Here is a 25,695-nt window from a genome sequence, read left to right on the forward strand (position 1 = left end):
CCACCATTCAATGAGATCATGGCTGATCTTTTGTGGACTCAGCTCCACTTTCCGGCCCGAACACCATAACCCTTAATCCATTTATTCTTCAAAAAACTATCTATCTTTATCTTAAAAACATTTAATGAAGGAGCCTCTACTGCTTCACTGGGCAAGGAATTCCATAGATTCACAACCCTTTGGGTGAAGAAGTTCCTCCTGAACTCAGTCCTAAATCTACTTCCCCTTATTTTGAGGCTATGCCCCCTAGTTCTGCTTTCACCCGCCAGTGGAAACAACCTGCCCGCATCTATCCTATCTATTCCCTTCATAATCTTATATGTTTCTATAAGATCCCCCCTCATCCTTCTAAATTCCAACGAGTACAGTCCCAGTCTACTCAACCTCTCCTCGTAATCCAACCCCTTCAGCTCTGGGATTAACCTAGTGAATCTCCTCTGCACACCCTCCAGTGCCAGTCCGTCCTTTCTCAAGTAAGGAGACCAAAACTGAACACAATACTCCAGGTGTGGCCTCACTAACACCTTATACAATTGCAGCATAACCTCCCTAGTCTTAAACTCCATCCCTCTAGCAATGAAGGACAAAATTCCATTTGCCTTCTTAATCACCTGTTGCACCTGAAAACCAACTTTCTGCGACTCATGCACTAGCACACCCAGGTCTCTCTGCACAGCAGCATGTTTTAATATTTTATCATTTAAATAATAATCCCTTTTGCTGTTATTCCTACCAAAATGGATAACCTCACATTTGTCAACATTGTATTCCATCTGCCAGGCCCTAGCCCATTCACTTACCCTGTCCAAATCCCTCTGCAGACTTCCAGTATCCTCTGCACTTTTTGCTTTACCACCTATCTTCGTGTCGTCTGCAAACTTGGACACATTGCCCTTGGTCCCCAACTCCAAATCATCTATGTAAATTGTGAACAGTTGTGGGCCCAACACTGATCCCTGAGGGACACCACTAGCTACTGATTGCCAACCAGAGAAACACCCATTAATCCCCACTCTTTGCTTTCTATTAATTAACCAATCCTCTATCCATGCTACTACTTTCCCCTTAATGCCATGCATCTTTATCTTATGCAACAACCTTTTGTGTGGCACCTTGTCAAAGGCTTTCTGGAAATCCAGATATACCACATCCATTGGCTCCCCGTTATCTACCGCACTGTTAATGTTCTCAAAAAATTCCACTAAATTAGTTAGGCACGACCTGCCCTTTATGAACCCATGCTGCGCCTGTCCAATGGGACAATTTCCATCCAGATGCCTCGCTATTTCTTCCTTGATGATAGATTCCAGTATCTTCCCTACTACCGAAGTTAAGCTCACTGGCCTATAATTACCCACTTCCTTTTTTAAACAGTGGTGTCACGTTTGCTAATTTCCAATCCGCCGGGACCACCCCAGAGTCTAGTGAATTTTGGTAAATTATCACTAGTGCATTTGCAATTTCCCGAGCCATCTCTTTTAGCACTCTGGGATGCATTCCATCAGGGCCAGGAGACTTGTCTACCTTTTCATCTGCAAATTTACTTACCCATCCTTCTACGCCCTCCTCCAGGTCATTTATACAAACATTATTACAAACAGCAGTGGCCCCAAAACAGATCCTTGTGGTACACCACTAGTAACTGGACTCCAGTCTGAACATTTCCCATCAACCACCACCCTTTGTCTTCTTTCAGCAAGCCAATTTCTGATCCAAACTGCTAAATCACCCTGAATCCCATGCCTCCGTATTTTTTGCAGTAGCCTACCTTGGGGAACCTTATCAAACGCTTTACTGAAATCCATATAAGAAGAAAGAAATGTACAGCACAGGAACAGGCCCTTCGGCCCTCCAAGCCCGTGCCGACCATACTGCCCGACTAAACTACAATCTTCTACACTTCCTGGGTCCGTATCCTTCTATTCCCATCCTATTCATATATTTGTCAAGATGCCCCTTAAATGTCCCTATCGTCCCTGCCTCCACTACCTCCTCCGGTAGTGAGTTCCAGGCACCCACTACCCTCTGCGTAAAAAACTTGCCTCGTACATCTACTCTAAACTTTGCCCCTCTCACCTTAAACCTATGCCCCCTAGTAATTGACCCCTCTACCCTGGGGAAAAGCCTCTGACTATCCACTCTGTCTATGCCCCTCATAATTTTGTATACCTCTATCAGGTCGCCCCTCAACCTCCTTCGTTCCAGTGAGAACAAACCGAGTTTATTCAATCGCTCCTCATAGCTTATGCCCTCCATACCAGGCAACATTCTGGTAAATCTCTTCTGCACCCTCTCTAAAGCCTCCACATCCTATACACCACATCAACTGCTTTACCCTCATCCACCTGTTTGGTCACCTTCTCAAAGAACTCAATAAGGTTTGTGAGGCACGAGCTACCCTTCACAGAACTGTGTTGACTATCTCTAATCAAATTATTCCTTTCCAGATGATTCTCCATCCTATCTCTTATAAACCTTTCCAAGATTTTGCCCACAACAGAAGTAAGGGTCACTGGTCTATAGTTACCGGGGTTGTCTCCACTTCCCTTCTTGAACAAGGAGACAACATTTTCTATCCTCCAGTCTTCTGGCACTATTCCTGTAGACAAAGATGACTTAAAGATCAAAGCCAAAGGCTCAGCAATCTCCTCCTTAGCTTCCCAGAGAATCCTAGGATAAATCCCATCCGGCCCAGGGGATTTATCTATTTTCACACTTTCCAGAATTGCTAACACCTCCTCCTTATGAACCTCAAGCTGTTCTAGTCTAGTAGCCTGAATCTCAGTATTCTCCTCAACAACATTATCTTTTTCCTGTGTGAATACTGACGAAAAATATTCATTTAGCACCTCTCCTATCTCCTCGGACTCCACGCACAACTTCCCGCTACTGTCCTTGACTGGCCCTACTCTTACCCTAGTCATTCTTTTATTCCTGACATATCTATAGAAAGCTTTAGGGTTATCCTTGATCCTACCTGCCAAAGACTTCTCATGTCCCCTCCTGGCTCTTCTTAGTTCTCTCTTTAGGTCCTTCCTAGCTAACTTGTAACTCTCGAGCGCCCTAACTGAACCTTCATGTCTCATCTTTACATAAGTCTCCTTCTTCCTCTTGACAAGTGTTTCGACTGCTTTAGTAAACCGCGGTTCCCTTGCTCGACCACTTCCTCCCTGCCTGACAGGTACATGCTTATCAAGGACACGCAGTAGCTGTTCCTTTAACAAGCTCCACATTTCCATTGTGCCCATCCCCTGCAGTTTTCCTCTCCATCTGATGTATCCTAAGTCTTACCTCATCGCATCATAATTGCCTTTCCCCCAGATATAACTCTTGCCCTGCGGTATATACCTATCCCTTTCCATCACTAAAGTGAACGTAATCGAATTGTGGTCACTATCACCAAAGTGCTCACCTACCTCCAAATCTAACACCTGTCCTGGTTCATTACCCAATACCAAATCTAAAATGGCCTCGCCTCTCGTTGCCCTATCTACATGCTGTGTCAGGAAACCCTCCTGCACACATTAGACAAAAACGGACCCATCTAAAGTATTCAAACTATCGCGTTTCCAGTCAATATTTGGAAAGTTAAAGTCCCCCATAACAACTACCCTGTTGCTTTCGCTCCTATCCAGAATCATCTTTGCAATCCTTTCCTCTACATCTCTGGAACTTTTCGGAGGCCTATAGAAAACCCCTAACAGGATGACCTCTCCTTTCCTGTTTCTAACCTCAGCCCATACTACCTCAGTAGACGAGTCCTCATCAAACGTCCTTTCTGCCACCGTAATACTGTCCTTGACTAACAATGCCACCCCTCCCCCCTTTTACCACCTTCCCTCAGCTGACTGAAATGTCTAAACCCCGGCACCTGCAACAACCATTCCTGTTTCTGCTGTATACATGTCTCCGAAATGGCCACAACATCGAAGTCCCAGGTACCAACCCATGCCGCAAGTTCACCCACCTTATTCCGGATGCTCCTGGCATCGAAGAAGACACACTTTAAATCACCTTCCTGCCTGCCGGTACACTCCTGCAACTTTGAAACTATACTGATGACCTCACAACTCTCATCCTCCTGTATACTGGAGCTACAATTCAGTTTCCCAAGCCCCTGCTGAACTAGTTTAAACCAGTTAGGCAACACGGTAGCATTGTGGATAGCACAATTGCTTCACAGCTCCAGGGTCCCAGGTTCGATTCCCGGCTTGGGTCACTGTCTGTGCGGAGTCTGCACATCCTCCCCGTGTGTGCGTGGGTTTCCTCCGGGTGCTCCGGTTTCCTCCCACAGTCCAAAGATGTGCATGTTAGGTGGATTGGCCATGATAAATTGCCCTTAGTGTCCAAAATTGTCCTTAGTGTTGGGTGGGGTTACTGGGTTATGGGGATAGGGTGGAGGTGTTGACCTTGGGTGGGGTGCTCTTTCCAAGAGCCGGTGCAGACTTGATGGGCTGAATGGCCTCCTTCTGCACTGTAAATTCTATGAAACCCTCCCGAAGAGCATTAGCAAATTTCCCCCCCCCATGATATTGCTACCCCTTTGGTCCAGGTGTAGACCATCCCGTTTGTAGAGGTCCCACTGACCCCAGAATGAGCCCCAATTATCCAGAAATTTGAAACCCTCCCTCCTGCACCATCCCTTTAGCCACGCGTTCAACTCCTCTCTCTCCCTATTCCTCGTCTCGCTATCACGTGGCACGGGTAACAACCCAGAAATAATAACTCTGTTTGTCCTAGACCTAAGTTTCCACCCGAGCTCCCTGAATTCCTGCCTTGCATCCCTATCCCTTTTAATACCTATGTTGTTGGTTCCTATGTGGACCTCGACTTGGGGTTGCTCCCCCTCCCCCTTAAGGATCCCGAAAACACGATCCGAGTATCACGGAACCTGGCACCTGGGAGGCAACACACCAATCGCAGGTCTCCCTCGTTCTCACAGAATCTCCTATCTATCCCCCTAACTATGGAGTCTCCAATGACTAAATCTCTGCTCCTCTCCCCCATGCCTTTCTGAGCAACAGGGACAGACTCTGTGCCAGAGTCCTGTACCCCATGGCTTACCCCTGGTAAGTCCCCCCCCCCAACAGTATCCAAAGCGGTATACTTGTTACTAAGGGGAACGACCACAGGGGATCCCTGTACTGACTGCTTCCTCCCAGCCCCTCTCACCGTCACCCATCTATCTTTATTCTTCGGAGTAACTACATCCCTGAAGCTTCTATCTATGACCGCCTCTGCCTCCCAAATGATCCGAAGCTCATCCAGCTCCCTAATACGGTTTCTGAGGAGATGGGTGCACTTCCCACAGATGAAATCAGCAGAGACACTGACGGCGTCCCTCACCTCAAACATTCTGCAGGAGGAACATTGCATTACCTTCCCTGCCATCCCCTCTAGATAAAAAAAGAAAAAGAAAGAAAGAGCTTACCTGTTATTCACTCCCCTTCTCAGCAAGCACTCACTCAGCAACCTCTGCGCCCCTCACGCTAACACCTGAGGGAAAATAAAAGAAAAACATCTTACCAGTCACCAGCTAATCCCTTACCTGCAGGCTGTGACGTCACAGTTCAACTTCTTTCTACTTCTACCTGCCCTCGAGCCTTGGGGTTGGGGTTTTTTTGGTGAGAGGAGGGGGTAGGCACTGAAGAAGTGTTTCAGGTTTAAGTGTCACTTGACAACAGCTCCTCCAGAAACCACCTCCAAGTTAGAGTGACCGCACCGGACGTATGCAAATCTTCCCTGCAACAGCCAATCAGCAGCTCCACTCTACTGCCCTCTGCTGGATGCTTGTCTTCACTTGAACAGCTTGGGTCTCTTGCACAGGTACACCTTCAAGTTAAAGTGACCGCACCAGATGTATGCACATTTTCCCCACAACAGCCTAAAAGCAGCTCCGCTCTACTGCCCTCTGCTGGATGCTTGTCTTCACTTGAACAGCTAGGGTCTCTTGCACAGGTACACCTTCAAGTTAGAGGGACCGCTCCGAGCGTATGCAAATTTTCCCTGCAACAGCCAATCAGCAGCTCCGCTCTACTGCCCTCTGCTGGATCAATGTAAGATGTCTTCAATGTGAAGCCGGGAATTGATTTTTACAAGGACTGTGTGATGGTCATTCTTATCAATACTGTCATGGCCAGATGCATTTGCGGCAGGTAGCTTGGTGAGGATGAAGTGAAGTCTGCTTTTCCCTCTTGTTGGTTCTCTCACCACCTGCCGGAATTCCAGTCTAGTAGCTGTGTTCTTTATGACCCAGCCCAGCCTGGTCTGTGGTGGTACTACTGTGCCACTCCTGGTGATGGACATTGAAGTCCCCCGCCCACAGTACATACTGTGCCCTTGACAGCCTTGGTGCTTCTTCCATCGCTGATCGGGTCGGAGGTGGGTGTGATGTGAGAGATATGTAGTAATCAGGAGGACCTTTCCTTGCCTTTGAACTGATGCCATGTGACTTCATAGGGTCTAATATCGATGTTGAGGACTCCTCAAACATGAATTGTACCACTGTACCACCACCTCTGCTGTGCCTGTCCTGCCTGTGGGACAGGGCACACCCAGGAATGGTGATGGTGGTGTCTGCGACATTTTATAAGGTATGATTCCATGAATATGATTATGCCAGGCTGCCTGTGAGACAGCTCTCCCAATTTTGGCACAAACTCCCAAATGTTAGTAAGGAGGACTTTGTAGAGTTGACAGGGCTGTGTTCGCCATTGCCATGTGGTCCATCCAGTTGCTTTGCAGTAGTTTGATACAACTGCGTGGCTAGCGAGGCCATTTCAGAGGGCATTAAAGCATCAACCACAACCAGGTAAGGACGGCAGAGTTCCTTCCCTAAAGGGCACTGGTGAACCAAATTGTTTTTTACAATTTGCAATGGTTTCATGGTTACTCATAGTTCCAGTTTTTATTGAATTCAAATTGCACCATCTGTTGACTTGGGATTTGAACCCTGGTCCCCAGAGCATCACCCTGATCTCTGGATTACTGGTCCAGTGACAATACCACTATGCCACCACACCCCTCCCCTCCACCATCGCGCACCCCCCCCCACCCCCCCCCCCCCCACTTCAGTTGAGTAATCACTGCGTAAACAATGGGAGAGAATTCATTCTCAGAATCTGGGGCAAAATTCTCCCCCAACGGCGCGATGTCCGCCGACTGGCGCCAAAAACGGCGCCAATCAGACGGGCATTGCGCCGGCCCAAAGGTGCGGAATGCTCCGCATCTTTGGGGGCCGAGCCCCAACATTGAGGGGCTAGGCCGGCGGCGGAGGGATTTCCGCCCCGCCAGCTGGCGGAAATGGCGTTTGTTGCCCCGCCAGCTGGTGCGGAATGCGGCGCATGCGCGGGAGCGTCAGCGGCCGCCGACAGTTTCCCGCACATGCGCAGTGGGGAGAGTCTCTTCCGCCTCCGCCATGGTGGAGGCCGTGGCGGAGGCAGAAGGGAAAGAGTGCCCCCACGGCACAGGCCCGCCCGCGGATCGGTGTGCCCCGATCGCGGGCCAGGCCACCGTGGGGGCACCCCCGGGGTCAGATCGCCCCGCGCCCAAAGATGTGCAGGGTAGTGGATTGGTCACGCTAAATTGCCCTTAATTGGAAAAAATGAATTGGGTACTCTAAATTTAAAAAATAAATATATATATATATATATTTACAAATGTCAAAACTGGATACAATTGCACACCATGTGCCACCTGTATGCCTTCAAAATGCTATTGACCTATTGCTACAACTTGATTCAGCCTCGAGATCTGTAGCTAAGGTGGAGGCAGTCTGCTGACTACTCTGCTGTGATGACTTTGGTGGGTCCTCTGGTGTCCTGAGATCTGCTAAAAGTCACCTGCTCAGGTGCAGGTGCACCTCCTTGTCCTGACCTGTTGGAGGTAATGGGGTCACTGGCAGAGGGGAGGTGGAACAGCAGAGAACCCCTGGAGTGTTTTGGGATGAAGCCCATAGGGTGCCTGCATGGAGCTGCTCCTCTCTCTGGGTGCCTAATGGCACCTCCTTGACTCCTTGAGTTAACAGGGCACCTGGAGGGAGGTTGAGGTGTCCCATCCCCCTTTTGCCTACCCACTGACACGTTGGATCCATGGGAAGAGTGATGCAGTGCAGGTCCGAGAGCATATAAGAACATAATGACTAGGAGCAAGAGTAGGCCATCTGGCCTCTCAAGCCTGCTCCGCCATTCAATAAGATCATGGCTGATCTTTTTGTGGACCCAGCTCCACTTACCCACCTGCTTACCATAACCCTTAATTCCTTTACTATTCAAAAATCTATCTACCTTTGCCTTAAAACATTCAATGAGGTAGCCTCAACTGCTTCACTAGGCAAGAAATTCTACAGATTTACAACCCTTTGGGTGAAGAAGTTCCTCCTCAACTCAGTCTTAAATCTGCTCCCCCTTATTTTGAGGCTATGCCCCTAGTTCTAGTTTCACCCTCCAGTGGAAGCAACCTCCCTGCTTCTATCTTTATCTATTCCCTTCATAATTTTATAAATTACTATAAGATCTCCCCTCATTCTTCTAAATTTCAATGAGTATAATCCCAGTCTACTAAGCCTCTCCTCATAAGCCAATCCTCTCAACTCCGGAATCAACCGAGTTAATCTCATCTGCACCCCATATCTGGCAGCCACTGTGTGTTCAGCTGGACTTGGGTCTCTAAAGCGACAGCCTCCATTCCACGGAGCCACAACAGCAGACAGAACATGGAATGTCCTCCAGCCTTGGGTCCAGTCTATGGATGGCTCCTTGTACCTCAGCCTGGTGTTCCTCTGCCTGTCTACATCACCAACAGGTCTTTAACGGCTGGGTCCAGAGGCTCATCGCCTACATGGGCTGAGCAGAGGCCTAGTCTCCAGCAGTCTTCCGAGTGGCAAAGATCTTGGCTGTCACTTCTTCTGCCAGCCGTGGACCCGTGTCAGTTATGTGATCACCAGATTGTGACACCCCGAGCCTGCTGACCCACTGAAGGGCTTGTATCTGCGCTGGTGGAAGATGCTGGTGACCACAATGATGGTGCATCCTCTGAGGATTCTGAGGCATCGTCAGAGAACTAATGTTCTGATCCAGGCCAAAATGGAGCTGAGGCTGGATCACATGACACACTTCCCTTCAAGTGATTGCATACTGATATCCCTTAAAGGCATATTTCAGCTCCCCCTTTCTTTTTAAAGATACTTTGTCCCTTCCAAAGAAGTACAACTATTTTATATATATGTTCATGTTTAATTACCATTACAAGGTGTATAGAAGAGATTAACCTATGAGTCTCTAAATTGTAGAGGTAATCTGCCGGTACACACAGATCTTGTAATGGTCACCTTGTCTGAAAGTTTCTTTAATTGTTCACAGTGATCAGTGAGATTATCAATCTTGGATGTTGTTGCTGGTTTCATTTTGAATCTTTTCCTCGATGCAATAGGTATGTAGATGGTTGAGGAGCTGGAATGGATTTGATTTATCTTTGGTTATCGCTCATCCTTGCACCTTTGTGAGCATTGACTTCATAGGACTTGGTTCTGAACAAATCCTTGTCACTTTGGCTGGTTGCCATGTACTTTCTGTGGGATCCTGGATTCTAACTTGTTATTCAAACTTTAAACTAAGCAATTCTGTACCCTCATTTTTATTGTGCACGTTGATAATCTTGTCTTGTAGTTTTAAAAGTTGCTCTTTAGTTTCTGAGAGAGTATAATTCCCGTACCAGCCTCCCCAAACAGGCGCCGGAATGTGGTGACTAGGGGATTTTCACAGTAACTTCATTTGAAGCCTACTTGTGACAATAAGCAATTTTCATTTCATTTCATTTCAGGGCTAATGGATAAATTCTAAAGTTCTACCAAACATGAGCTTTGGCAGTGATGGAATAGCTGCACTAAAAGGTGTTGCTCTCAGTCGCGAACAATGCAAAGTGTAGATCTTGCTTGGTCTGTCTACATTGGAGAATTAGGATTTTCACTGTGCAAATCATTTGTTGAGCTAGGTCGTTAGATCTAGGTTAATGAGGAGAAGAATTAGTGTGATTGATATTCCACTCCTCTCACATATCCTCAAATGGCGCACCAATATATTGTGGCCCATTATCCTTGATGATCTTTCTAGGCACACCAGATAAACTGAAAATAGCACTTAGAATGTGCATGACAGATGTGCAATTGTTGAATAATGGGGTACTTGGTAAAGTAGTCGACAATGATGATAAAGTAATTGTCACGGACGTTGCTATGCTGGCCAAGAAGGACACGGGGGATCGTTAATATATCTCCCTCTGGGCATTGTGGAATATCAATTCCCCATGTAAGCGGGTCAGAGCTCGCCCAATGGGGAATGAGCAGTGGGAGCTTGAAACCCACTGCTATAACCAGGCCAGTATTCTGTAGGTCCCTGGGCTTGGACTTATGTACTATAAGGCGTGGCAATGGATGTTTTTGTTGTTTTAATAAAAGGGTTTGTTGCTAGAAGACTGGACTTGGTGAAGTTATTACTTTGGCGATGAGGAGTAAACAAGTTTTTTTTCTTCGAGCCACCTACATTGTTGAGAACAAGTGGCTTCCCTGGTAAGAAAGAAATGCCTCTCTCCGCAAACTTGAAATCTACGAGAAAAACAGAGAAGACCAAGCGCAATATGCAGACTGCACATGTTACTTCTTCTAGGCTAATAATATTGAAGGAGATGAGAAACAGAACGTGATCTTGTTGACAGCATGTGGGGCCCCAACATACAGCGCCATAAAAAGTTTGACCTATCCAGATGCCCCTGACTCGAAGACTTTTAACGAGTTAGTAGGTTTGGTTAAAAATCACTAGGACCTCTTTGGGCTCCTGTCCACAGGTAAGGCTGAGGGGCAGCTGAGGAGGATAAAGGGGACGGTGTATGAACGGGCGGAATCGTACAGGTTGGTAGGCGAACTTTTACAGGTGGACAGGAGGTATGCGGAGTCCCTAGTTGAAGGGCTTCTGAAGGAGCGTCAGAGACTGCAAATGGAATTTGGGCTCCTGTCCACAGGTAAGGTGGATGGGCAGCTGAGGAGGGTAAAGGGGGCGGTGTATGAATATGGAGAAAAATCCAGTAGGATGTTGGCGCATCAGCTGAGGAAGCAGGAGGCGGCGAGAGTAGTTGTGAAAGTAAAGGATATGGGGGGAAGGTGGTTGTGGATCTGACAGGGGTGAATGATGTGTTTCGGGAATTTTATAACAGACTATACAAATCGGAACCCCCAGCCAGGGAGGGGGGTATGAAGCGATTTTTGGGGGGGCTGGTGTTCCCGATGATAGATGAGGAGTTGGGAGGCCCAATCGGGCGTGGGGAGATTTTAGACGGATTGGGGGTGATGCAATCAGGTAAGGCTCTGGGACCTGATGGATACCCAGGTAATTTTACGGGCTGCTGGGGCCGCTCCTTGTAAAGGCTTTTAATGAGTCCAAGGAGCTGGGAGTGCTCCCCTCAACGTTATCGCAGGCATCGATTTCCCTTATTCTGAAGCGGGTTCAGGATCCAGAGAACTGTGGATGGTATAGGCCGATCTCTCTTTTAAATGTGGATGCAAAATTGTTGGCAAAGATCTTGGCCACGCGCATAGAGGATTGTGTCCCGGAGGTGATACGGGAGGACCAGACGGGGTTTGTAAAGGGACGTCACCTGACATCCAACATTCGACGGCTCTTAAATGTGATAATGATGACAGCAGAGGGGCGTGAGGTTGAGCTGGTAGAAGCCATGGATGCAGAAAACGCCTTTGATCGGGTAGAGTGGAGGTATCTGTCGGATGTCCTGGGAAGGTTGGGTTTGGGCAGGGATTCGTTGACTGAGTCCGGCTGTTCTATCAGGTACCGGTGGCGAAAGTAAGGACCAACCAGATCCGGTCAGAATATTTTAGTTTGTGTAGGGGGACGAAACAGGGGTGTCCACTCTCCCCACTACTGTTTGCCCTGGCCATAGAGCCCTTGGCAATGGCGTTCAGGCCATCGAACATCTGGCAGGGGATATTGAGAGGGGGGTGGAGAATAGGGTTTAACTCTACGCGGATGAATTGTTTCTTTACATAACAGACCCGTTGCGGTGGGTGGCTGGGATTATGGAGATATTGGAGGAATTTGGGCTACAAATTAAACATGGGTAAGAGTGAGGTGTTCGCGATCCAGGCACGGAGGCAGGAGAGGAGACTGAGGGAGTTACCGTTTAAAGAGGTGGGAGGGAGTTTTAGGTACCTGGGGATTCAGGTGGCAAGGGACTGTGGTCAGCTCCATAAGTTAAATCTGGGCAGGGCGGTTGAACAAATGAAAAGGGACTTCCGCAGGTGGGACATGCTCCCGCTGTCATTGGCGGGGAGAGTACAGACTGTGAAGATGACAGTCCTCCCGAGATTGCTATTTGTGTTTCAATGTCTTCCCATCTTTATCCCTAAGGCATTTTTCAGGAAGATGAATGCAGTGATCTCGGGTTTTGTATGGGCTGGTAAGATCCCGAGGGTGAAGAAGGTCTTTCTGGAATGGGGGCGCGGGGTGGGGGCTTGGCCCTTCCGAATTTGATTAATTATTACTGGGTGGCGAATATATCGATGGTTTGTAAGTGATTGATGGAGGGGGGAAGGGGTTGGTGTGGGAGCGAGTGGAGGCGACGTCCTGTAAGGGTACGAGTTTGGAGGATTTGTTAACGGCATCTGTGCCATTCTCGCCGGCTCGGTACTGCACAAGCTCAGTGGTGGTGGCAGCCCTGATGGTGTGGTGGCAATGGAGGCAGCACATGAGACTGGAGGGGGCGTCGGTGTGGTCACCGACCTGCGATAACCACCATTTTGTTCCGGGAGGGCTTTATGAGGTGGCAGCGGACAGGGATTGAGAGATTTGGTGATCTCTTCATTGAAGAGGGTTTCCAGAACCTGGAGAGATTAGAGGAGGAGTTTGAGTTGCCGGGTGGGAACGGATTTCGGTGCCTACAGGCCCGGGACTTTGTCCGGAGGCAGGTTCCAAGCTTCCCTCGCCTCCCTCTAAGGGGACTGCAGGGTCAGCTGATGTCAAAAACAGGGGTTGGGGAGGGGAGGATCTCGGAAATATATAAGGAATTCATGGAGTGGGAAGGGGTCCCAATCGGGGAGGTGAAGAGAAAGTGGGAGGAAGAGTTGAGAGGGGGGTTGGAAGTCGGACTATGAGAAAAGGCCTTGAGGAGAGTCAATTCATCCTCATCGTGTGCCAGGATTAGCCTGATCCAGTTCAAGGTGGTCCACGAGCTCAGGAGCTACAGGGCTCATAACACTGTGGCCGGATGAGTCGGTTTTTTGAGGAGGTGGAGGACAGATGTGGGAAGTGCGGTGGAAGTCCGGCGAATCACGTACACATGTTTTGGGTGTGTCCGAAGCTGAGGGGATTCTGGCAGGGATTTGTGGAAGTCACGTCAGAGGTCCTGGGAGGGAGGGTTACTCCGAGTCCAGAGATGGCAATATTTGGGGCGTCGGAAGATCCGGGGGCCCAGGAGGGGAAAGAGGCCGACGTTTTGGCCTTTGCCTGCTGGTGGCACGGAGACAGATTTTGCCGGGATGGAGGGACTCGGAGTCTCCAATATCAGGGGTGTGGGTGAGGGACATGGCAGGGTTTCTCAGGCTGGAGAAGATTATGTTCACCTTAAGAGGTTCAATTCAGGGGTTCGCTCGGAGGTGGCAGCCGTTCATCGACTTCTTTAAGGACAACTGACCATCAGCAGAAGTGGGGGGGAGGGGAAAGGGAGGCATGGCATTGTAGAATAAGGATTGGGAATCCAATATACGGGCAGTCAGGAGGTAGGGTGGGGGGGAAGTTGGGTAAGTTATTGTGTTGTTGTTGTGTGTGTCGGACCGCTCTGTTGTTTAGAATGTTTAAATGTTAAAATTATAAATGCTTCAATAAAATGTTTTCTAAAAAAAAAATCACTATGACCTGAAGTACTCTTTTATAGCCCAGAGATACCACTTTAACACACCAGGGAGAACTCTGGTCGAACCTGTCACCGGACTATTGGCCAGATTATGGAAATTGGCAGAACCCTGTGAATTTGGACCATCCCTGACAACATGTTGCGAGAGAGATAGATGTGTGGAATAAACAATGTGGCAACTCAAAAACAGTTCTTGAAAGAACCCTATCTGGATTTTAAAAAGAAACCATTGAAATAGCTCTGTTACTGGAACATTCACAAAATCGAGCTCAGGAGCTACAGGGGGCATCAGACAGCAACGTCCTCCAGTTAGGGGGAGGGGTCTCATGTAAAAGTGACCATTCCTCAATTTAAGGTGCCTGTGTAAGTAAGATGCCAAATTGGAGCTTAATTCGCATCACCCAACAGTCAAGGAAGTGGCATGCCAGGGAACCTGATCCGGAAGGTTGCAGCTGTCAGACGATGGACTATTGTAAGCACTGTCAAAGGGCACAGCAAAGACAAAGTTATAGAAATATGCAATATACGTGCTACTCAAGGAAGAAGCCAAGGCAGCATTATGCAGGTACACCCACTGCCAGAAACTGGGACAATGCAACTAAATCTCATCATCACGGCCATGGTCACCAATAAAGGTGAAATGGCCGGTAAATGGAAATCCATTGAAAATGGAGGTGGATATGGGTGCTGCGGTCTCTGTCACGGGGGAATAGACGTATGATCATCTCCAAATTGATATTAAATTCTTGAGCTTAGAAGACACGCAGGCCAGACTAGCTACCTACATGGGGGAATCATTATGAATTAAGGATACCGCAATGGCCCCAGTGACTTGCAGGCAGCGATCAGCCTGGCTCTCACTCATTATTGTGCAAGAGCCGAATGGGGAGAGATTGGCTCCAGTGGGTCAGTCTGGGTGTGAGAGGACTATATGATGTCATTTGTAAATACCATGAGGTTTTTCAGGAGGACCTTGGAAAAATAAGAGGAATCAGAGCCAAGGTTTATGTCGACCCTGAAGCTGCGCCTACATATTTTAGAATGAGAGCAGTTTCATACTCCCTGTTTGGTTCTCAGCGCCAGAAACCCGGGTTCGATTCCCGGCTTGGGTCACTGTCTGTGCGGAGTCTGCACATTCTCCCCATGTCTGCGTGGGTTTCCTCCCACAAGTTCCAAAAGACGTTCTTAGGTGATTTGGACATTCTGAATTCTCCCTCTGTGAACCCGAACGGGTGCCAGAGTGTGGGGCTTTTCACAGTAACTTCATTGCAGTGTGAATGTAAGCCTAAAGATTATTATTATTATTGGAAAAGATACCCCGCTAACCAGAGAATCTCCCTGGCCTCTGGGTCACACTCCGTGGCGATCCGGGGGTACTGCATCGCCACTCTCACTGTCCAGGGCGTGGAGTTCAGCGGCTTCCGCCTCTACGTCCTCCCCAACCTCTGCGCTGCCTTCCTACTCGGCCTGGACTTCCAGTGAAATCTCTATAGCCTAACCCTGAAATTCAGCGGGCCCCTACCACCCCTTACTGTCTGCGGCCTCGTGACCCTTAAGGTCGACCCACCTTCCCTTTTTGCAAACCTAACCCCAGATTGCAAACCCGTCGCTACCAGGAGCAGACGGTACAGCGCCCAGGACAGGACCTTCAACACGTCGGAAGTCCAGCGGCTGCTTCGGGAAGGCATCATCGAGGCCAGCAACAGCCCCTGGAGAGCCCAAGTGGTAGTGGTCAAAACTGTGGAGAAAAACAGGATGATCGTTGACTAGAGTCAGACCATCAATCGGTACACGCAGCTCGACGCGTACCCCCTCCCACGCATTTCTGATATGGTCAATCAGATTGCACAGTACCGGGTCTTCTCGACAGTGGACCTGAAATCTGCCTACCACCAGCTCCCCATCCGCAAGGCGGACCGCCCATACAATGCGTTCAAGGCAGACGGCCGCCTTTACCACTTTCTTAGGGCTCCCTTCGACGTCACCAACGGGGTCTCGGTCTTCCAACGGGAGATGGACCGAATGGTTGACCGGTAAGAGCTGCGGGCCACTTTCCCGTACCTGGACAACGTCACCATCTGCGGCCACGATCAGCAGAACCACGACGCTAACCTTTCCAAATTTCTCCACACCAACACTCTCCTCAATCTCACGTATAACAAGGAGAAGTGCGTGTTCAGCACAAAGCACTTTGCCATCCTCGGCTATATGGTCCAGAACGGAGTTCTGGGGCCAGACCCCAATCGCATGCGCCCCCTCATGGAACTCCCCCTCCCCCACTGCCCCAAGGCCCTCAAACGTTGCCTGGGGTTCTTTTCGTATTATGCCCAGTGGGTCCTAAACTTTGCGGACAAGGCCCGCCCACTCATTCAATCCACCGTTTTTCCTCTGACGGCCGAGGCTCATCAGGCCTTCAACCATATCAAGGCCGACATCGCCAAGGCCGCGATGCAGGCGGTCGGCGAGATGCTCCCCTTCCAAGTCGAGGGCGATGCATCGGACGTCGCTCTGGCCGCCACCCTCAACCAGGCAGGCAGGCCTGTGGCATTCTTTTCCCGCACCCTCCATGCCTCAGAAATTTGGCACTCCTCTGCCGAAAATGAGGCCCAAGCCATCGTTGAAGCTGTGCTGCATTGGAGGCATTACCTGGCCGGTAGGAGATTCACTCTCCTCACTGACCAACGATCGGTTGCCTTCATGTTTAATAACACACAGCGGGGCAAGATCAAAAACGATGAAATCTTGAGGTGAAGGATCGAGCTCTCCACCTACAATTATGAGATTTTGTATCGCCCCGTAAGCTCAACGAGCCCCCCCGGCGCCCAATCCCGAGGTACATGTGCCAGCGCAAAAGTGGACCGACTCCGATGCCCTGCACGACAACCTCTGTCACCCAGGGGTCACACGTTTTTATTATTTCATCAAGGCCCGCAACCTGCCCTACTCCATCGAGGAAGTCAGGACTATCACCAGAGACTGCCAGGTCTGCGCGAAGTGTAAACTGCACTTCTACCGGCCAGACCCTGCGCACCTGGTGAAGGCCTCCCGCCCATTTGAACGCCTCAGCATGGACTTCAAAGAGCCCCTCCCCTCCACTGACTGCAACACGTACTTTCTCAGTGTGGTAGATGAATATCCCCGATTTCCCTTTGCCGTCCCATGCCCTGACAAGGCGTCTGCCACCGTCATCAAAGCCCTTAACACCATCTTCACTCTGTTCGGCTTCCCCGCCTATGTCCACAGTGACCGGGGATCCTCATTCATGAGCGATGAGCTGCGCCAGTACCTGCTCAACAGGGGCATTGCCTCGAGCAGGACGACCAGCTACAACCCCAGGGGAAACGGGAAGGTGGAGCGGGAGAATGGGACGCTCTAGAGGGCCGTCCAGCTGGCCCGCGGCCCAGAAATCTCCCGGCCTCCCGCTGGCAGGAGGTGCTCCCCGACGCACCTCAATCCATTTGGTCGCTCCTGTGCACCGCGACTAATGAAACCCCCCATGAACGCTTCTTTGCCTTCCCCAGGAAGCCCACCTCCGGGGTTTCGCTCCCGGCATGGCTGGCAGCTCCAGGACCCGTTCTCCGTAGACACCTTCGGCTCCACAAGGCGAACCCGCTGGTTGAGATGGTACAGCTACTTCACGCCAACCCGCAGTACGCCTACGTAGCGTACCCCGATGGCCGCCAAGACACAGTCTCCCTCAGGGACCTGGCACCAGCTGGTTCCACACACACCCCACCTCCGACCCGCCACCCCCCCCCCCCCCCCCCCCCCCACCGCAGCCCCCGCTCCGGGATAATCCGTCCTCCCCTTGCTCACACCCGGGGATGAAGAGGATTTCAACACGCTCCCGGAGTCACCGAAGACCAAGCCGCTGCTGGAGTCGCCACCAGCACTGCAGCGCTCTCAACGACAGATAAAGGCACCGGACCGTCTGAATTTGTAATATTATCTGTACTTTTAAAACACAACTTTCTGTATATAGTTCTCCACCATCCCCGCCGGACTCATTTTTTAACAGGGGGTGAATGTGCTAGTCACCACTGATGTATATATTGTATATATAGGATGTTGATATAGGTGGTTTATGGTAAGGCCCCTGTACTACAGGTACGGGAGTAGATCCCTGCCTGCTGGCTCCGCCCAGTAGGCGGGGTATAAATATGTGTGCTCCCAGTACAGCAGCCATTTCGTCAGCTGCTGTAGGAGGCCACACATCTCAGTGTAATAAAACCTCAATTACATCCTACTCTCGTCTTTGTGTTATTGATCGTGCATCACAGACCTTTGAGAATTTGCAGGTTGGCAATTGCCCCGGTGTCAGTCTTGTCCATTGACGAGTAGTTACCGACTTTGGAAAGATAATTTAAATCTTGGCAAATATTTCAGATGTTGTGACAGTATCTATGTTTTCCACGAGTTGACAGTGTGAAACGTATGTTCACCGCTCTTCGTCTTATCGTGTATATCATCATTTTTTTGTTTGTCAATTCCCTCATGTATATTCCTGATGGGATACCGGATGGTTATTTTTATAACTTGAAGGTACCCGTTGTGTATGGTCTGTTTGGGTCAGTCTGAGGCTTTTTGTAGCTGCGTCAGTCTCTATATGCTGCCATTACCAAAGACCCTTTCTGCAACATGCCTTGCAGAGTTGATGAAAAGCTCAGCATTTACTTGCTGCATGCAGACGGCCACACTTTCCACACGTTGAGCTAGGTGTAGGTGTTCTGGTGTGTATGTGAACAATTGGGATTGTGTTTAGGGCCTGTAAGCTTTGTTGCCCTGTGAGGATCGCATCATACTTACACTTATCCTTGAACAGTTCATTGATGCTGAATGTATTGGGCTCGACTTGTAGATCTGTCTGGAATGCAATCACCATCTTAACAATTCTGTTAGCTCTGCTTTTGAAAAATTACAGTATGTACTCTTTTGCCTGAGTATGCTGATGAAGTGGTCAATGGGTTCTCTCGGCTGATAAGTATGGAAGTTTAACCAGATTCTGAACTACTCTTCCAATGTTGTCCGTTTATTTTCTGGATCCTTTAGCTCTTCTGCTGTTAATCCTGGTGCACTTAGATCTTCATTCCCAACTGCTACATGAGGTTTTATGGCTTGCTTGTCTGGTTCAGACACGACTGAATAAAGAAACCACAGTCCTGCACACTATTCAGACATTTAGAATTTGGAGAGTAATATCAACCGTCTGACCTGATGTTGAAACTCTTTTTGTTTGATTTATTCTTTTGTTGCCTTTCGCTCGCTTGCTGTTGATCCCATACCGTGCTCATTGATCCGGCCCACACCTTGGTCACTTGCTCACCTTTCCTGTTCCAAACGATGCTTGTTCTCTCAATGCACTGTGCCACTCACCACGGGCTGGAGTCTCCATTTCAGGGACTATGTCCCCAAGCCGCCGTTCAAAACTGTGGCCTTTCACGCCAGAAAAACTGGCATCAAAAGGCCACATATTCACAGCCCTGCAGGGCACAGCAGGGACCCACTTCCAGGTCAGAGACCGTGCATGTGCACGGCAGCGGCCTCCAGCAGCTCCATGGCGGACTCAGACCGCGGAGCTGGACCTCGTAAATAGTGCCCCCGATCGGCCGCGCGCCCGACCCGGGCGGCCGTGGGCTGAGTCCGCAGCCGCCACACGAGTATTCTGAATGGCTGGGACCATATTAGAATATAGTCTAATATCGGGACTTCGGTTGGCCGGGGGCGGAGAATGGCGGGGTGGGCCTCCAGCAATGGCCGCAAGTAGGGGATACGAGGCTCGGCGTACTTCCCGGGTACGCTGCTTTTCGGGGGCAGGAGAATCGGGGAACCGGCGACGGTCCCGATTCCTGGTTTAGCACACTGGGCTAAATCGCTGGCTTTTAAAGCAGACCAAGCAGGCCAGCAGCACGGTTCAATTCCCGTACCAGCCTCCCTGAACAGGCGCCGGAATGTGGCGACTAGGGGATTTTCACAGTAACTTCATTGAAGCCTACTTGTAACAATAAGCGATTTTCATTCATTCATTTCATCCTTGTGCAAATGTGGCGGCGGGGTGCGGAGAATCCAGCCCCACGTCTGCTACCAGCTTTTTATTGGAGCACTGTGTCTGAAAAGCTTTTCAGCAAAGTGCACCCTGTGGTCTCAACGCTCTCTGGCACTGAGGTTCCATTGTGATCTCAGCCAAAGGGCTGGAGAGATGCCGACCAATTTGATTGACTGGTAGCTCTCCAAGGCAGGACTTCCGTCCAAGTGAGAACGGAAGTCCCAATTCTGCCAATCAATGTTCATTTGAGTGTGAAATGGCAGCGGGCCGGTCAGAGCAGACAGGAATGTGTTCCCCCAGCCTCCATTGTCGAAAACCTTAGGCCATCGGTCCTGAAAAACTAATTTTCTATTTGTGAAAGTGCTTCCACAACTCAGTGACCAATCTGTTCCTTGAGTAGCATTGCCTCTACCAGCACAATCACAAGAACAATTATTCTTCCAGAAGCAAAACAGTGGTTGGATTTGATTGGATTAGATTTGTTCATTGTCACGTGTACCGAGGTACAGTGAAAAGTATTTTACTGCGTGCAGATCAAACAGATCATTTAGTACAAGAAAAGAAAATACGTAAAATGGCAAGGAATCAAAAGTCTACCCATTCTCATGACAGAGAATATCTACAGTGCAGAATTAGGCCATTCGGCCCATGAACTCTGCACCAACCTTCTGAAAGTGTACCCTACCTCAGCTCATTCCCCTACCCTATCCCCATAACACCACTTAACCTGCACAACATTGAACATGAAGGGGAAATTTAGCATGGCCAGTCCACCTAAGCTGCACATTTTTGGACTGTGGGAGGAAATCGGAGCACCTGGAGAAAATCCTCGCAGTCACGGGGAGAAAGTGCAGACTCCACACAGACAGTCACCCAAGGCTGGAATTGAACGCAGGTCTCTGGGGCTGTGAGACAGCAGTGCTAAGCACTGTGATACCGCATCATCTATGTGTTTATTCATATATCTTCAGCCATTAAAAGACATTCCAAACGTAATGTCTTAATTTTTACAATCCCAGACCAGACCCCAATCGTGGCTAGGATACTGGAGAGAATCCCCAATATTTTATTTTTTATTTTGTAAGACTGAGGGAAGAATAACTTGGTCCAGGAGCAATTTCACGAAGAGTTAAGTAGATTCATAGATTGAAACAAACTTTATTACCAATACAGTATTAAAATGTCTTTAATCACACCAGAAAATAATTTCACAATCACCCCTAAAATAATGCTAATCAATACAGTAACCCTTAACTGCTATCTTTATTCCGACTCTAACAACAAAAATAAAGCCAGCACCACTCTCAATCCACTGTTAAAATACAGTTAGCACCTGTTTTACGGTGATGTCTGAACACTCTACTTTGCGACAAAGAGATCTTTCAACACTGCTTTAAAGGACAGACCTGGGGCGGGATTCTTCCTTACGCGGCGGGGCAGGGGGTCCCGGCACTGAGGAGTGGCTTGAACCAGTCCGGCGTCGGTCCGCCCCAAAGGTGCGGAATCCTCCGCACCTTCAAGGACTAGGCCAGCCCCGGAGGGGTTTGCGCCACGCCGGCTGGCAGGGAAGGGGCTTGTCGCCACGCCAACCGGTGCCGAAGGGCCTCCGCCGGTCGGCACGAGTTGGCACATGCACGGGAGTGCCAGCTTGTGCTGGCGTCATCCCAGCACATGCACTGTGGGGTTCGTCTCCGCACCGGCAATGGCGGATCGGTACAGCCACCAATGCGGAAGAATGGAGTGCCCCCACGGCACAGGCCTGCCCGCGGATTGGTGGGCCCCGATCGCGGGCCTAGCCACCGTGGGGGCACCTCCCTGGGCCAGATCCCCCCGCACCACCCCAAGGACCCCGGAGGCCGCTCGCGCAACGAGGTCCCGCCGGCAAATACCTGGTGTAACATATGCCGGCGGGACTGGCCGAAAACGGGTGGCCACTCGGCCCATCGCGGGCGGGAGAATCGCCGGGGGGGGGGGGGGGGGGTGCACTGCCAGTGGTCGCCGACCGGCGCGATTACTGCCCCCGCCAAATCCGCAGCACCGGAGAATACGACAGCCACCAGGATTCACGCCGACCCCCCGGCGATTCTCCGACCTGGCGGTGGGTTGGAGAATCCCGCCCTGAATCCTGTCAGAACCACGCAGAAAATCTGGCTGTATTTCTTTGGAAGCAACTCCGGCTTGTTTCAGCTCACTTTCTAATCACACTCTTCTGAACTGCTTGGAAATAAACTGCTAATCTAGCTACAGACATGTCTTTTAACTGAACTGAGATGCTTGGCTTGTGCTCACATCTCCATCTAAAAGTTAACTAAAACTGCTTTCCTGTAAAATGACTGATACCTTGGTTCCTCACAGTAATTACACCATCTTACCAAGCTGAAATCGAATTAATTCCACAAGGAATCATCTTAAAACAACATTCTGGGCAGCATGGTGGCGCAGTGGTTAGCACTGCTGCCTCACGACACCAAGGACCTGGGTTTGAACGCGGCCCCGGGTCCATGTGGAGTTTCCACATTCTCCCTGTGTCTGCATGGGTCTCACCCCCACAACCCAAAAGATGTGCAGGTATGTGGATTGGCTACACTAAATTATCCCTTAATTGGAAACATGGAGAAGAAAAAACACAACATTCCATTCGCCACAGCTTTTTACAATGCTTTAATTGTGTCCCGGCTCCCAAAATCTTTCACCTAGGATTCTTTAAAACTAACCCAGACTTTTAATCCTTACTGCATATAACTTATCTGAAATTCCTACACTCATCACATAATATTAATACTGGATTTTTACAAAGAAGCTGATAGCTGAGGAACATTATTTGTGTATTTCACTCCAAATGTTTGCTCTCCATTCCTTTTCTCCTTGCTTGTAAATGAAGCTCTTTGAGACGTCCACTGGTCATGATAGATGCTCCACAACTGCAAATCATTCAAGTTTTTCCTTTTTAGCCAATTTTGTGCCCATGCCAATTGTTGTTCCTCTAAGCCCATTGGAGGCTTATTTTCCTGACAAGTCCATGGACGGTATTAAGTTATTGCTGACATCACTTGTGTTTTCATAACCAAATGTAAATTTAAGGAGAAAAAGTAATGTGGAGTTTGGGAGTCCCTAAGACTGCAAATGATCATTGTCATGACGATTGGGTGTGAAATCAAACATTGAGCATGAAATTTTCCAGCTGTTCACATTGGTAGGATCTTTGGAACCACCAACAGTGACCAGCCTCCCCCAAACACTGGCCATAGGCTCCTCGGCTTTAGTGGGTGCGAACAACAGGAGAGGACCAGAAGATGCTGCCGCCGGCAAAAGACGGACGGCCCTCACCGGTGAAAAACACACAGCACGGGGGGGTGGAAACACCCGCCCTATATAAAATTGAGAACCACAAATGAATGAAAAACATTCAAAATGTTAAAGCAATGGATGTGATTTATTGATGCAACTTTAGCAACTCCTAAAAGCTAATTTTAATATTACAACTGATCCATTTTTAAATTTTTGTTGAAGTGATAATTCTGTGGACAATGGAATATAACCTGAGGACTGACTTCAAGTTATTGCACATTTTGCAAAATTGTATTTTGGAGTGACAACAGCAAGACAGAATCCATTAGTGAGGCTTTTATAGGCTTGTGATATAGATTTATAGGGCAATTTTTATTTTTAGCATTCAGTTATCAGTGACATTTTCATGTCATGGCACTGGGATAACCTAAGACTCATTTCCAATTACCAGCAAAAGACAACTGCTTCTAAAGAGCCCTCCAGAACAAGGGCAGGAATACTTCAAGATATACATTTTTTGACAGCCAAATTTTCGGGGAGCATATCAGTTCAGCATGCTGATCCTTCTGCGGATAGGTAGATACTGTGTAACTCACGGTGGGTATACATGTTGGATAAGAATGGGTCCTGAGGTTATGTACCTCAGTGTTCTGGGGACTACATTCAAATGGACTGCCCTGCTGACTAGCAATCAATGACTTAGACAATGCTGAAGCAGAGAGCTGACAATGCTAAATTAGTCAGCACTGTAAGTAGTGCAGATGAGTGCAGCATAATAATTATTTTTATTGGCGTCACAAGTAGGCTTACATTAACACTGCAATGAAGTTGTCAGACCCCTTCATAGGACAGTTATCAAACCTGTCTGTGTGGGACTGGAATGACAATTAGACCAGAGCAGGTATGGATGGAAGGTCTCCTTCCTGAACAGATATTAATGAGCTAGTTGTGTTTTTAATGAGAACATGGCAGCTTTGCAGTCACCTCAAATATTCACCTCGCACAATACAAGTATATCCAACAACTGATTGTATCCTGTGCAGTTAAAAGGAACAAATCAAGTGTGATTGTCACTGTCACCCCATGGAAAATAAATTGGCAGTATCAGTGTGAATGGAAATCAGATAGGTTCCACAACATGTGGAAGACTGGCTTCACAGTTTTACACCCCAGCTGTTGTTAACGACACCCTGGGCAAGTGTGCGGTCCGTTCCAGCCCCACAGACTCCAGAGTCCCAACATAAGTGAATTAACCAATAATTGTTGTGTTTGCCTATGATCTGGACTGCTCCAATAAGTTACAGGCACCAGATTTATTAATAAAACATTAACATACCGTTTATTTATAATAACAGTAAAAAATGTACATATAATGGAAATAATGGAACGATAGTCTACTAGTCTACGTATTTCCCAAACCCCGTTCCACCCTCCACCCAAACACATGCAAGATAGACACACAGGGTAGGGGGTAGGGGAAGAATTAAACCAATGGGAATTGAAGGAAAAGGTTGGAGATGCATCTTCACTGCTGCAGTTGTGGCTTCTGTAGGCACCAGTCTTTTCCGAATGTGATCCTTTGGGGAATTGATTTATACAAGAGATTCAGGTTGGTGCAATTCTATACTTTGCCTACACAGGAGATTCAGCTCAGTGCCATTCTGACGTTTGACCAGCAGATGGAGCCTCAGTCTCCCTGAAATATTATTGGAGCTATATACCTGAGCATTTTACAGACTTCTCCTTTTGCCTGATATATGTACAAAAACTCCATCTGTATTATGAAGAGAGTTCTCAGTTTGCGCTTTTTCCAGCCATTCAGACAGAGAATTAAAGTATTACAGGCCTGGTGAGAAACTGCTTGCAGCCTTTCATTCCAGGAGTTCCCTTCACAGAGCTAACTGCTGCCTGCAGTCTTCCAAATAAAAGTGCCTTCACAGGTCTGGCTGGGGAGCCTTTTAAATTGTCTGGCAGAGAGAGAGAGTGCAGAGAGAACATGTCTTCCAGCTGCGTCCTACTTATTTCTTCTCACAGAACTAGGGACAAAATTGGGCTCTTCACATGACCTGCCTTTCTTCCGGATGATTCTGAATGGCTCCACGAATCAGAAGCAACAACAAGAGATGGCTCAGAATTCCATACTGACTGATTGGTTGCTTGCCAAGTCTATTAAACTGACATCACAGTCTGTACCATAAAACCTAAAAGGGAAGTGCTGGGCTAGTCCATTAGACCAGGGATGTTTCAATTTGGCTAGAGTCTGTGGCTTAAGCAAAAATCCCAACATTGCAGCAGCTAACAAGAGGATTGTAGACTAAAGGCAGCCAGTAGGACAGTAATTTAAAAAAAGACAGACCAAACAAAGGTGTTACAACAGTATCCTAACACTGTATATTGGCCCCAATGGGCAAAACTTTAATCTTCATAGAATTTACAGAGCAGAAGGAGGC

General features: G+C 48.7%; 1 protein-coding gene across 8 annotated transcripts in view; it reads left to right on the forward strand.

Annotated features, from left to right (window-relative positions):
* Window positions 1-25,695, forward strand: part of LOC140390078 (kyphoscoliosis peptidase-like) — a 930,728-nt gene that overhangs the window by 244,981 nt on the left and 660,052 nt on the right. The gene's annotated exons all lie outside the window — the stretch shown is intronic.

The sequence above is a fragment of the Scyliorhinus torazame genome, chromosome 14, assembly GCF_047496885.1.
Source record: "Scyliorhinus torazame isolate Kashiwa2021f chromosome 14, sScyTor2.1, whole genome shotgun sequence".
NCBI classification, from domain to species: Eukaryota; Metazoa; Chordata; class Chondrichthyes; order Carcharhiniformes; family Scyliorhinidae; genus Scyliorhinus; species Scyliorhinus torazame.